Here is a 14,673-nt window from a genome sequence, read left to right on the forward strand (position 1 = left end):
ATTTATCTGTTGTGGTATTGGGATCTCTAATAATATGCTTGCTGTAATATCTGGTGTTTATTGTTTGATCCTGTATTGCAATCATGAATCCTTCCGTCTCACTGTATATATTGCCTTTTCTTAGCCCTGTGTTGGATGCGTCTTGATCGATGTGTGGCTGTGTTAGATGATACGGGTGCTTGCCACGTAATGTTTTCTTTTTCCAATTTACTTTCTTCGTATCTGTTGATATGTGATCTAAAGGGTTGTAGATGTGGTTATGAAATTGCAGTGGTGTAGCCGATGTATTTATATGAGTGACTGCTTTGTGTATTTTGCTAGTTTCTGCTCGTTCTAGAAAGAATTTTCTTAAATTGTCTACCTGTCCATAATGTGGGTTTTTTATGTCGATAAACGAAGCGAGAGCGGACTGCCGATAAAACATTGCTTACTACAGTACAAAAACTGGCACAACCACGACTCGAACCTGGGACCCCTTGTACGACAAATTAACGCTCTACTGGCTCCCCTTCGGGAATTCTTCACGACAAACGCTCACAGTAATGTTTTTCTTGCACTCCGTACGTCGTGTGTTACTACTTGCCGTACATGCACGTTCTCCCGGATGACAGCACAAAGTATAGCGAAGTTTTGGGTGATTTGTCAATATACAACTTTTGATACCAATCTGACTGGCATCTGGAGGTTTGGGTGTAAGCGCCAAGAACATGTAAACCAGCGTGAACACCTGACAGAGTGAAGGAGGCCACGTTTTCGAGTCCTACGGGGAGAACTGTAGCTGCTGCAGTACCCCCATACATGGAGTCTCGTGTATTACCCTTCATCATGGGCAGACAAAATAATCATGAACAATTGCTACTTATGTCTAGTATTATTTCACGTAAGTCCTTTCATCATTAATGGTAATCTCCATTATTTTTAAAAACTGTATTTTGTTAGATAGCACCTTGCTTTCTTCAATCCCGTCTTTCTTTGCCCTCTATCTTTTCTGCTCTAGGTCACTTGTTTCTCATTAACTCTGATTTCTAAATAGTGGTGCAGTGTTGGTTCACGGGGCTATGCAAATAAATGTTTATAAGGTAATGGAACAATTTTCTTAACCCACTGTGTATTGTAACATTAATAAATGGATTCTACGATTCCTTCTCAAGTTTAGTTATTTTGCATCATTCAGTATAAAGTTACGCACTAATGTTCCTAATGTCTCTTTCATGGGTTATTCGAATATATTCCAAGATCGAACATGAGACCTACCCGTGTAGCTGCGCGCGTTAACACCTCGCTTCTGAGATTCTGGGAGGAGCATCAGCTCCGGAATGAATACGACTCTCTGATTAACAACGTGGGCCGTTATGCTGGTTAGCTTGGATGTCCTATTCAGGCGGTTTGCCACATCCGTGAATACCGCGCTGGTACCTACGAGCCGCCTCAGCCACACGATTCGCCAACATTTAGAAACTGTACGCACACTTTCACAAGTGATAACATTAGACGCAGACAGATGTGGCATACGAATTCTGTCCCGGAGAAGGGTGGAGTGGGAGGAGGGGGGTGACGACACAAACGCCATCTGGTCACGCTCTACACTTCAGTCATCAAACCCAGACAAACAGGCTGATCCCGTGGTGAAACGGAATAAAGTCATCAAAAAGAAGACATTAAAGTCAAAAGTGAGAATCAATTCTATTCTATCGTTTGCGCCTTGTCCCACAGCTACGCAGGATCGGCCATGGTTAATCGAATTTGCATGTTAAGGTTAAGTGGTGGCCGGATGCCCTTCCTGCCCCCCCCCCCCCCCCCCCCAGACGGAATTAGTGTACCCCAATTGTCCGTGTCTAGTGGAATACATGAAATAGAGTGAATGTGTGCAGATGGCTGCGAGCTGTGTAACTGAGGCGGAACGTGGGGACCAGCCCGGTTTTCACCGAGCGGGATGTGGAAAACAGCCTAAAAACCACATCCAGGCTGGCCGGCACACCGGCTCTCGTCGTCAATCCGCCAGGCGGATTCGATCTGGGGCCGGCGCGCCTACCTGAGTCCAGGAAGCAGCGCGTTAGTGCTTTCGGCTACTCTGGCAGGTCGAGAGAGCTGCTTTTCAAATACCAGCGTCAATTAAGAAATCAGCATTGTGACATCTTTCAAATCTTAGGCAAGAGTCGATATAGGAAATTATCCCAGCTCTCCAAAGTTATTAAAAAGCTGCGGCACGCCGTCGACTCAATGAAGATGCGACAATACAGAGTATTTTTCCAAGTATGTGGCTGGTTTTATCACGTTCTAGGACACAGACTCGAGTGCTTTCAAAATGATTCAAATGGCTCTGACCACTATGGGACTTAACATCTGAGGTCATCAGTCCCCTAGAACTTAGAACTACTTAAACCTAACTAACCTAAGGACATCACACACATCCATGCCCCAGGCAGGATTCGAACCTGCGACCGTAGCGGTCGCGCGGTTCCAGAGTGTAGCGCCTAGAACCGCTCGACCACTCCGGCCGGCTCAAGTGATTTATCTGGAATAAGTAGCGTTCATTAGAAGCAAGTGCTTGGTCAGATCCTCTTACGAATGCATGATAGGAGCCCCCACGTTCTCCATATATACAAGCAATTGTCTATGTTTCATTTGCTCACTAGTAATCTTTGAAGAAGTGAAGTATCGTTTATGATTTTCTTTGAATATGGATCCACAGTTGCTGGAAATTTTTGAAATGAGTGCAGACAGCCTGAAAAGCAACTGCTTGGTTTATTGTTGACATTCAACAATTTCGGTCTTAAATCGGTATCAAGTACCGTATTTACAAAATTAAGATCTAACAGAACCTTAAAATGCTTTAAGGACAAAATTTTACAACAGTACGCTAAATTATTCAAGGAGCTGACAGTTTCATAGTGGTCTGGAGTCATTTCCGGAATAAATGAGTTATTGCTGGATATATAAGGAAATTGTTTCATTTCCACAAAAGTATCGTGCTTCACCTTTGACGTGTTTAAATTCATAATAAGGCACGCAAATAAGGGAGCAAAAAGGCGTATGACATTGAATTAATCGCACAGATTAAACTGTGCAGTTAAATATAAAACGAAACGTAGTCAAACGTTCAGGTAGAATTAGTTCTGGTGGTGATTGATTGATTCTGATTTCTGCATACTGTGTTGATGTTCGGGCTAAGACATTAACAAATGCAGTGCAATAACTCATTGTTAGCTACGCTATCATCTGTAGAAAACATACCGAGCGAGGTGGCGAAGTGGTCAGCACATCGGACACTTTCACGAGCACGACGGTTCAAACCAGCGTAGGGCAACCAGATATAGGTTTTCCTTGACTTCCATAAGTTGCTCCAGGCAGGTGCCGGGATGGTTCCTTTGAAAGGGCACGGCCGATGTCCTGCCCCATCCTTGACACAATCACAGCTTGTGCTCTGTGATGACCTCGATGTCGACGGTACGTTAAACCTATTTCCTTCCTCCAGGAAATATTTTTTCTTTACTTTCTACCGTAAATTTTCCATTCATTTCACTGAAGACATTCCAGTTAATTATGCGTTCTCTAAAACAGTTGGGCTTCGCTGTTCTACACCTTCACCAACTTTACGATTTATTTTGATCCTCACAAGAATGCTTAATATAATGTATCCCATATTTGTAAATATATATTGCATCTTTTAATACACTAGAATACCTGCAGTCTCGATACTGAAAGTTGCCTTATCCTGTATTTATTAAGTTGCTACATGTTGAGTCTATGAAAAGAGCTATCTTAATTTGAAAGGTTTGTCACTTCCACACAGCATCTAAAACTTCTATCTAAATTTAACATTTATTTCTGGAGGAAGTTAACATCCTATGAACATCTAGCACAAGCTCCGACCGGAGAGGGATGGGGAATGCGTCCACCAGTGGCTACGCTCAATGAACCACTCCAGCGTCCACCTCAGTTACGGGAAGCACGAGAAACCTAAACCAGAATGGCAGACCGAAGTTTGAATATAGCAACCGCCGCGCAACGTCGCCCGGCTGCTTTACTTTGGAGAACCATGTGATACTATGTATTATTGATAAGACTGGCAAACTGATTGATTAGAGGTGTCAGAATTGAATCTTTTAACTTTCTCAGAATTTCTTAAAATACACCATAGGCACAGAGTAACTGCAAGTAAAATTTACGGTCTAAATCTTTATCTCGGGCTATTATGTTCCTTGGGCAACGGCCTTGCCGCAGTGGATACACCGGTTCCCGTGAGATCACTGAAGTTAAGCGCTGTCTGGCGTGGTCGGCACTTGGATGGGTGACCATCCAGGCCGCCATGCGCTGTTGCCATTTTTCGGTATCCACTCAGCCTCGTGATGTCAACTGAGGAGCTACTCGACCGGCTTCGGTCAAGAATACCATCATAACGACCTGGAGAGCGGTGTGCTGACCCTGCGCCCCTCCTATCCGCATCCTCCTTGAGGATGACACGGCGGTCGGATGGTCCCAGTAGGCCACTCGTGGCCTGAAGACTGAGTGCTATTATGTTCCTTAGTGAAAGTTGGAAACAAAATCTACTTTTTCTGGCCTCTTAGTGTGCATGCTACCAGCTGGATCGATCTCTTCGGAGTTTTGGATGTAATCCGTCAAATTCTGCCACAGAAGTGGCAGTATATAATCAGAAAAGAAACCAAATTTCGACAGTTTTCGTGAAGGATATTGAACTTGTGCCGTCGACGGCTGCTCTTGGGTTATTCAAGTTAAAATTAGTTTAAATCCGTTCTGTGCTCATTTCTAGATGGGCGAGTCTTGAGATTGGCGCTTTATTAGAAAATCCATTTCTTGTCTGGTAGGAAGAACCAAGCTTTGCTGTATATGACAGTTTAATACCATTATATGTACTGGCAAATAAAAATTGTTAACTCTATTCATAACCTCTTTAGAAAACTGCCAACGCGTGGTCTAATAGATCGTGGGGTCCTGTTTCGATTCCTGGACGGATTGGAAATTTTCTTGGTCGTGGACGGGATGTTCGGTTATTTCGTCTCACATTCATCGACACGCAAACAACGGGCGTGTCGTCAAACAGGAAGACGTTTTCATTTTAATTTTAAGTTTAACACAGCTTTCTTTCGGTATTAAAATCATATGAATAGAGTCCAAATATAAAATTCTGAGTAATGAGACTTCCGATTGATTCACTGGACAATAGTTATGTCATATGGAGCACTGAGCACTTACGTCTGACATCTAAAATCGAGTTACAATGCGAACTAGAGAAACTGTGAAACCAGAATAAAATACTGATCGGCTGGCAAACACTGTCCGGTATCTGCTCAGACATTATCAACCGACTGTCTACGGCAACTACTGAAGATTGTCAAGTCTGTCGCAAATGTGATAAACAGCGCCGTACCTTCGACACATCTACACTGCTTTGTAATACAAAGCGCAACGTGGAAACTAGTCCCGGGTTACAGCTTAAACCACGTTATCGTTAAGGCACAATGCCGTGCTTTGTGCCGTAGAAATGGCGGCAGCAGTAACTACATCGTTTCCGTTTGTTCCCTGCTAAGTTACGTAACAGCTTCCATGAAATACTGTTACCATTCGGTATGGAGCACTCTCATAGCCTGTATCTGAAGGAAGGTGGTATTCAAAAGGCAGTTCAGCTGAGAGGAACGTAAAAAAGTACGTCATGGCTTTGTTGGAAGACCATGCCGATACCACCCAGAATTGGATTTATGTTGCCTCGAGATTCAGGACTGGCGAAGCCACATCAGTGTTCTCTCCTGTACAATAATAAATGAATCTTACAGTCATGACCATCGTAGGTTGTTCCTTAGTACTTACTTTTCCTGAAAAATGAAGTATTTAGACGGCGTTGATAACTTTATGCACTCTTAACAGTCTTGCCCCACAGGTTATGTATTCCCTGGTTGCACAGGAAAATACATTACAGTGTTTACAAACAGGTTGGTCAGAGACTGGAAAGCTTTTAATAATGTTGCAGGGTACCTTCTGCTGAGAAATAAGCGTTAAAGTAATCGATACGTTGCGCCGTTTCCGTGTCATTAGCACTGAAGTTGGTCAGTCAAGCCTTTGCGCCTCCAAAGCCAAGCGACCCTCCAGGGACCGTGTCCCCAAAAGTGATCTTCGTTTAGTTTCCTAAACCAGAACAAGAGAGTGATACAAAAATTGGTCAAATGGTACTAACTGTATCCAGCAGCCGCTTGTATCTGCGTGCGCAGCGACATGATTGGCTATCTTCACTGCTAATTAACTCGGAAACGTCGCAACGTATCTAATTTTTTCTTAATTATTTCTCAGCAAGACCTACTCTGCAACACCCTTACAAGCTTTTCAGACTGTTTCTGACCACTATGCATTCCTTACTTTTAGCAGGAATCAGAAATTCGTCCATTGATAAGTTTCGCCAGATTAAAGCTATGTGGCTTGCCGGAATGGCTATCCCGTAACCTTCGCATTTCGTGGGCAACTGCTCTGCCGAGTGAAGTATCCAGGCGCATCTCACGACCCGTCCTCACAGCTTTACTTCCACCAGCAGTTCGTCTCCTACCCTCCAAACTTCACGGAAACTCTTCTGGACAAGATATTGCGGAGAAATTGGTTAGTCAGAGCCCAGGAGATTACTGCGTCGTTCAGTGTGCAGCAAAGGCAGGGCTGTTTTGGAACTTCCTGTTAAATTAAAACAGTGTACCACTAAGAGGTTAAGGATTTATTCTGGAAACAAATGCCTAGATTGCGACTAAACCATTTCTTCATGTCATTTCTTCTACGAGTGCGAGTCGAGCGAAGTTTACAGGAAAACTTCTGTTAAGTTTCGGAAGCGTACATCTATGAGGGCAGGTCGCGAGTCATGCTTGGATAGCTCAGTTTGCAAGGCAGCTCTGCGCGTTCGGTCAGGGCGACTGGCTACCCTCTATAATAAAGAAAATAAGAAATAACTTCTCATACGTAGAATTTTGAATGTCATGTGACCACTAACGAGAAATCTACGAAGAAACATCGAAATAAAGACCAAATGTCCCGAACCAGCACACTATTTTAATCTGAGAATCTCAAATCAGTGCATATTCCGCTACAGAGTGAAAGATTCATTCTGGAATTTATCCATTACTGGAAATTTTCGCCTAGCCCGTTTTTCGAATGTTTCTTCAACAGCTATGTATGTCTCTTCGCAATGAACTCTGTATGATTCATCAATGAGAATCTTTTGTCATTCATTTGGTTGGACACCATAGCATCCATAAATTTGGAGGACTCCATTCCAGCGAGCTGTATTTTTATTCTGCACTATTTCCATGCGTGGCCTATTTTCAGGCGCATCTATAAACAGTAGTGCAGCTGGAATGAGCAATGTTCGAGGACATCTAATATCAAAGGCAGGCACTACGCATTAATTCATCCTATTTTTCAGAGAGTACCATGATACAATTACAAACATCGAGAAGCTTCATTACACTTATAGCACGGCTGAAATTTAGTCATCGGAAGTTGAACAAACATTTCTATCCGATCAGCCTAAGCGTCACCCCTGTGTTTGCGGATAGGGAGAAGATCCAAACCACACATTTCTGCAATGTCCTCTGAACATCACAAACATACTTTGAAGTAATCTTCGGACTATCATCAGTTCCCAAGCAGCCTCCAAACGTTGTCACCGTCCAACGACATAAAACGTATAAAATCCTGTCGGAATTCAACAGTGGCAACACCCCGGTGCAGCTTCTTACGCTGCTAATACAATGCTTTTGGTACCTCGGTTGTAAAATTTGTCTTATTTCGAAATCCGCTCTTTGTTTTGCCTGGGTGACTTCATACCAGGGTAAGACGGACTTACGTCTACTGCGAATTGTCAATAAAAACTGCTGAGTAACATTTCCGGTGTTGACAAGTCTTTATGGGCACGTTTCGAAGACAGAACTAGAAGCAGTAGTGCAGAATAAGGTAACATCGCGATAGAATAATGTCTTTCAGAATCTTGTTTTTCGTATCAGATAAGAGCCAACAAAAGTCAATCTTAAATGTCGATGGTTGAGATAGTGTATAAATGTTAGCAAGATGTATTTCCTAGGTGTAACTAGAACTGTTACTGCTGCACTGTTTGTGTCATCATGGGCTAAACACCATCAGCCGAACCCACGAAAATAGAAATCCTCCCGTACAGCGATGTAAACAGGACGCCGACTGCCCTCCGCTGTCTAGCAGGCGATGCCGGTGAAAGCTTCCGCCAGCGGTGCAACGCTAGCGTGCCTAACGCTTCAATTTAATATTACTCAACTGGTCATTGCACGCTGCTGGATTTGTGCAATCCAAGAGAACGAAAGCCTAGTACGGTCGCTCAGTATCACACTAAGGTTTCGTAAAATTCTTTCAACGGGTGTCTGTCAAAACTGTTCACTGCCAGTGAACGATGCCGACATGATGCTAAATGCCAATCCCAGCCCGGTGCGCGAGATGGAACACCGCAAGCCCGCGAGGACCGATCTTACTCGCCTGTAACCGTTTTGCATACAATGAGCACTTTATTACTCATGCAAACAAGCGGATCTCAAGCGCACAATTTTTTTTTCTGCCATCGTTGCAGCTTTCACGCCAAGCTTAGCTTGCAGCTGCTTTATAGCGGACCAAAAATTAACAAATATCGTAAAAATATGCCGTCAGCATTTTTTGTACGATAATGCAGAAAAACCTATTACAATTTTAAAGACTCAAATTTTACCAAATAACTAGAACAATTCTTTAAGAGCTTTCCTTTATTCTGGTACTAATTCGTCCTTTTAATCTATGATTTTGTTTAAAAAAAAACGGCCGAAGGTATGTTACATAATGCTGAACCCTCTAGTTCAAGCAAACATGTTAGGTTACCATGTTGATCTGTACACTGTATTGTATGGAATGACACTTGGTTCTAGAGTTTATTTGGGCTGTAATATCTGTGACTGCATATCTAAGCCCACAAAAGCCAACGTAAACACTTTTTATTATTGTTTTTGTAGGCTTGATTATTGCCAGTACATGACAGCTCAACTGACTTTCTGCTAGATCACCTCGTGCACCAAGTACCGGCGACGAGAGTGAGTAGAAAAAGCTGTTTCCCTGAATCTCATTACCTTGCGGAAATTAGTTCTGGTCTAAAGCGTTCGTTATGAGAGTTGTCAGCTGTTTACGGCCAGTCGATACAGACTGTCAAAAGGCAACTAATTTCTGTGGGGCTCCAAAATCTCAGTTTGCTGGCTCGAATCAGGGGCGTGGCTGTTGGATTTAAATGTGCATTTACTCTGACTTCTATACTGATTAAAACTCAGATGAGGCAACGAAAATAAGTGCAGTGAATACGTGTTTAAGGGTCATGTCATCGAAATAATACAGACTGTAGAATATGCTGTATTCTAACATCACGAATATAGCCTAATCTCACTAAATGAATTAAACTCCAAACAAAAGATCTCTGGGCAGTAGTTTCAATAGTGCACGAAATCACTGTTTCGCAGATTTAATATTTTCGTATCTTCTGCTCATAATCACCCTATGTCATGTTTGCTATTAGGCTGACGGGTTGGGTTGGAACTAAACTCATTGGCGATCGAACGCTGGGAGCACCGAATTCTTAAAATTGTAGCTATCAGTATTTTCTCTTGCCAATGTGAAAGGTACCATTAAAAGCGCAGTAACTGCACTCTTGCCGGAAAAGCTAGAGAAGGTGTAGCCGATTAAGCTTGTCAACAGAGCTCGTTAACATAAAAACGATCATTATTTACATTTTTAAATCTGCACACAATAAATTTCTTCGAGTGCGTTGTCAATGTTCATAATCAGTGTGTATTTCCAGTTTTGACGTTTGGTTGTAAGATATGGAAGATTACTGCCTTTCAGAAATTGAGTTTGGACAGCAAGCAGTTGAGAGAGATTAGTGAAATAGTAGTTGGTGGAGCAAACAGTCGCGAATTGATGGCCTAAGGAGCAAGGAAGTTCACTGCTTGACAACATAAGGAGATATCTAAAAAACAGCCTCGAGCAAGATAGGTCTATGTTCATTGACAACATCCAAGAGCAAGTCGTATGTCAGCAGCCTGAAGATTGTAATGTGTCTAGAGGTACGGAGGCCTCTATTCAGCAGTGAATATGAAATGTTTGATTATGTTATGATAATCGAACATATCCTCCACACTTTGTAATACTTCTCATTGCGACGCTTGAGCTTGTTGAGCCAAATACGAGGGTTGGAACTTTAATAGTGGCAACTATTTATTTACAGCTCGTACAAAATAGATACGTCTTTCAAAGTTTTATTGACCTTCAAAGTAGTCACCAGCACTGTGTATAACCCGTTGCCAGCGATGTGGAAGTCTTGTCATACTCGTAGCCGTGCCAGTTGTGTTGACAGTTCGAGCGGCGCGGTCTATTGCACGACGAATTTGTAGCAGTTCTGAAGCGAATGCCGTGAAGTGTTTCCTTCAGTTTAGAAATCGACTTACGAAGGCTTAAGTCGGGGGAGTGCAGTAGGTGGTATAGCACTTAGCAGCCCCTTCAGTCGCACAAATCAGTAACAGCTTCCACTGTACGTGCTTGAGCATTGTCCTGCGAAATGATGGGCAGGTCCTGCAGAAAGTGTCATCACTTCTGACCCTAAGCTGGTCGTAGATTGTGTTCCAAAATTGAACAGCATAGGGACAGAAGTGATGACACTTTCTGCAGGACCTGACCATCATTTCGCAGGACAATGCTCAAGCACGTACAGTGGAAGCTGTTACTGATTTGTGCGGCTGAAGGGGCTGCTAAGTGCTATACCAGCTGCTGCACTGCCCCGACTTAAGCCCTCGTGAGTTCAACTCGATTTCTAAACTGGAGGAAACACTTCACTGAATTCGTTGGGCAATAGACCGCGCCGCTCGAACTGTCAACACAACTGGCACTGCTACGAGTATGACACGACTTCCACATCGCTGTCAATGGGTTATACACAAAGCTGGTAACTACTTTGAAGGCCAGTAAAACTTTGAAACACGTATCTATTTTGTACGAGCTGTAGATAAATAGTTGCCACTATTAAAGTTCCAACCCTCGCATAATAGCATGGTTTGAAACGTAAATTCACATTCCTCTGCCGACGACCTACACAGAGATGTTAACCTGTTGCACAAGATAAAACATGAACTTCGTTAGCATAGTAGCGTAGGGATGCGTTTCTCAGTACAGGCACATGGCCGCACAGTGATCCCAGGTTCTAGACCTATAACAGCACATCTGTAAAAAAACACGACAGCAGCCTCACAGCATGGATGAGGGACATCGCCGCACCGACAGCTGTATGTCCGGTCGATGCTGTTGACAACGTGCAAATTGCGCGTGTGACTTACGTATTGTAGCGCGAGTGTAGCTGGCGGCTCGGACTGGAGTGCGCGCAGAGAGACGTGTAGCGCGGCGAGCCGTCACGTCAGCTGTGCCGGTGTAACTGAACCTGGCGCACAACAATCCTTCCCCGCGACGCCACTCAGGCGACCGCTGCGCCCAGTGGAGGGGGCAGCCGCGCGCTCATTGGTCCGCTGTGAGCGCGGCGCAACGGCCGCGGGTTCGAGCCTCGTCGCTTGCAGTCATCTACAACACTGGGTTCGATACATGACCAGCGTCTGTGGCACTTGCATAGCTGAAGGACCCTATACACGACCAATTTAGTGGCATCCTGGGCACAAGCCGTTAATCCGTTGGTCGTTAATTAACAAAGTTAAAGGCTCGTTTACACCTGTGCACCTTGCGGCTCATCGCCGTGTGGCTGTGCCTGCCCAACACCAACACGCAAGTAGAGGCACGCGTGTATGCGCATGCATCTTTCTCAGCTTGTGCGCATGAGTGATCCCATACCCACCCAGATTCCTTGTCCACATCGCCGCGCTACTCTGCCAAAACGATGGCGCACGTACATCGACTATTCACGAATCATTCTCAAACAATATTACGGAAACTACCGGGTGCAAACTTTTGATTCTTCTATTACTTATAGCCGTATGTAGCAGTATCAAGAAGAACTAGGATTACGTGTATCAGCACACGAAATTCGAATAGTTTGCAGTGAAAAATAGGGGTCGCTATGAGTTTGCGTTTGGTGCATTTTCGCCACATGTTGCTGTGTGTCAAATGTAGCTGATACGTTGAATTTTTCTTCAGAATTCAGAGAAAGTCTACATCCGTCTCCAGTCATGAGAAAATGTATTTCGTGTATCACACTTCCACCCACGCACTCAACGGTAAGGCTATAGTGAATTATTCAGGTCATCCATCGCATTTCGTTAACAGTTCAAGACACCGAAAAAGAGTTTTTAGTCAGTGGAAGAAACTTCAAATTTTTTAAGTGGGATATTTTTTTCATTCATTTCGAATAACATCATTTTATATAAAATTCATCAAATATTTGGTAAGTAACATACACCTAATCAGTACTTTTGCGAAAAATGCTCATCACAAATATAAATTCTCAGTCTATTACATAAAAGATTTTTAATCAAAATGTTTATTTCGAAAATGTCATCAATTTACCAGCAATATTTTATAAAATATCGGTAATTAAGAAGTTGTTTTGCATTGAACTCTGAAATTTTCCATGGAGTATGTAATCAGAAACAAGAAGAGATGAAGTTTACATTTAAATGATACATGTATTCGTATTAAGTGACAGAAAAACGAAATAAAAAAGTCCTTGGCAATGTTTGAATCAATGATCCATTGATTACCCATTAACCATCCTCCAACGCTACCGAATGAGCTACGCTGTCTAGCGTACAAATGGCGTTCGTTGTTTGCATGTTATACTTATCTGTCAGGGGCCGTTGACAACTACTTCTCTTAATTTTTTCTTTATGGTCGGCAGAGTTGACGAACTGCAAACATGGAAAGGAACGATAATCTTCCACAAATAGATTTGTTTCTCATTAGCTCAATCAGCCATGGTGTTAACACCAACACGTGCAAGAAATTGAATCTTTCATCTGTCAGTTACAAGCAGACAAATAAACGGAAGGAACTGCGGACATGCGCACGACTGTTGCGCATGCCTCCATCACTCCTGCGTCTGCGTACGGTAGCCGGTGCGCCTACATCAGAGGCATGCGCTTCCTTGCCTCTACGTGAAATGGCCGCATGCGCCTAGAGGGCACTGGAAGTCGCACAGGTGTACACGCGCCTTAACTTTTCGAGTAATGGATTAACTTTTAAGTTAACTTTAAAAACGTTAGCGGATTCTTCAACTTTGGTTGATTTTCTTAGAGTCCGTTAATGGCTCAAGAGGCACAACTTGCGACTAAAATTACGCCGCGCCTCCCACGGAAGTCATGTTCTACGAGCTTGGGTCATGTAGGTGTGTGACTACGCCGAGGTGAGCGCTATTGGTGTAAATAATTGAGTGCGAATGTGGTGTTAATTGTTGTTTATTTACGGAGTTCTCATGAAGTGCTATTTTTGTTAGTTGATTGTTTTAAACTAGATCAAGTAACTAGATTTTAGCTATACAACTGATGAAAATCCGTGGCACACTTAAGCGATTGTGTTAATTTTGTATCCAGATCGGGAGAACAAATACTTTTCGATTGTAAACTGTGCTTGCCTAAAAAATCAACAATCAAGCCTCATCCTTAACAATTTGAAACAACATGTCTGAAGAGAACATGGGATGGTGTATGTACGGTTTTAAGAAACATTGACGACAGAGTCCGGTCGAGGAGAGCCAAAGGGAAAAATGAAACTTGGCCATTCAGACATCGACAGCGGAGCCAGGAGCAGTAACCTGGTCAAAAGAATACTTCAGAGAACCATTGGAGAGCCTTTGGCATTGCAGCGATGTGTCTTAAGCTAGAATAGACCGATGCATAATAAACATTTTGTTACGAACATGATTCATTTATGTCCTCGAAGTCCCATCTGAACTTCCCCACCAAAACTTTCTTATTTAAGCGGCAGTAATACGTTTGATTCAGTAGCTCCTTTGCGTACACCTACAACATAAACATTACTATTATGAGTTAATCCTGAACTTAAACTACCGATAAATCTCTTGTAAAGTAACGCTTTAATGTTTAACGAAGTTAACTTTTTTGGTAACGGACTAACGTTTGGTAAAGTTAACTATTGGACTAACGTGCTACGCAGCCTACACACGTCCCGACCGCCTGCTCTCAGTCAATACAGCGCCGCATTGTGATTTGTTCATCTGAAGTTCACTGAGTTTATATTCCACGAGATCCCGTTTGGCTTTACACAGAAACAAAAACGGATGTGGGGGGAAGGGGGGTACCTTGTGTGTTTTAGAGGTAACAAGGCTTAAAAATGCCGAGATAAAGCTGTGGGCAAAGAAGTGACTAATGAAGAAATAAAATTCAGCCTCTGGAGCCGCGAGACGATTATTTTCGCAACTATCTAAGACTGGATTACTCATGCATTCTAAGCTGTTGAACACCACCAGACCATTCTTAACGGAAAAGAACACAATCGTGGGAGAGGCTGTAAGCTGTGAGGAGAGTGTGTTAACTACATTTAGATTTCTAGCCACTGGCAGAAGTTAAGGCGACCTCAGATTCTGTTTTGTTGTGTCCCCACAATTATTAACTAAAATTATTCCCGAAACCTGCAGTATGATGTATAGGTGACTGAGGAAATACATCATGCTAAAGTAAAATAAATAAAACA

General features: G+C 43.0%; 1 protein-coding gene across 1 annotated transcript in view; it reads right to left on the reverse strand.

Moving 5' to 3' along the window:
• Window positions 1-11,460, reverse strand: part of LOC126190952 (uncharacterized) — a 349,144-nt gene extending 337,684 nt beyond the window's left edge. Inside the window, exon 1 of the mRNA XM_049931608.1 lies at window positions 11,358-11,460. The gene's annotated coding sequence lies outside the window, so the exon portion shown is untranslated. The remainder of the gene's footprint in view (window positions 1-11,357) is intronic.
• Window positions 11,461-14,673: the final 3,213 nt, after the last annotated feature.

This window comes from Schistocerca cancellata, chromosome 1 (genome assembly GCF_023864275.1).
Source record: "Schistocerca cancellata isolate TAMUIC-IGC-003103 chromosome 1, iqSchCanc2.1, whole genome shotgun sequence".
In the NCBI taxonomy this organism is placed as follows: Eukaryota; Metazoa; Arthropoda; class Insecta; order Orthoptera; family Acrididae; genus Schistocerca; species Schistocerca cancellata.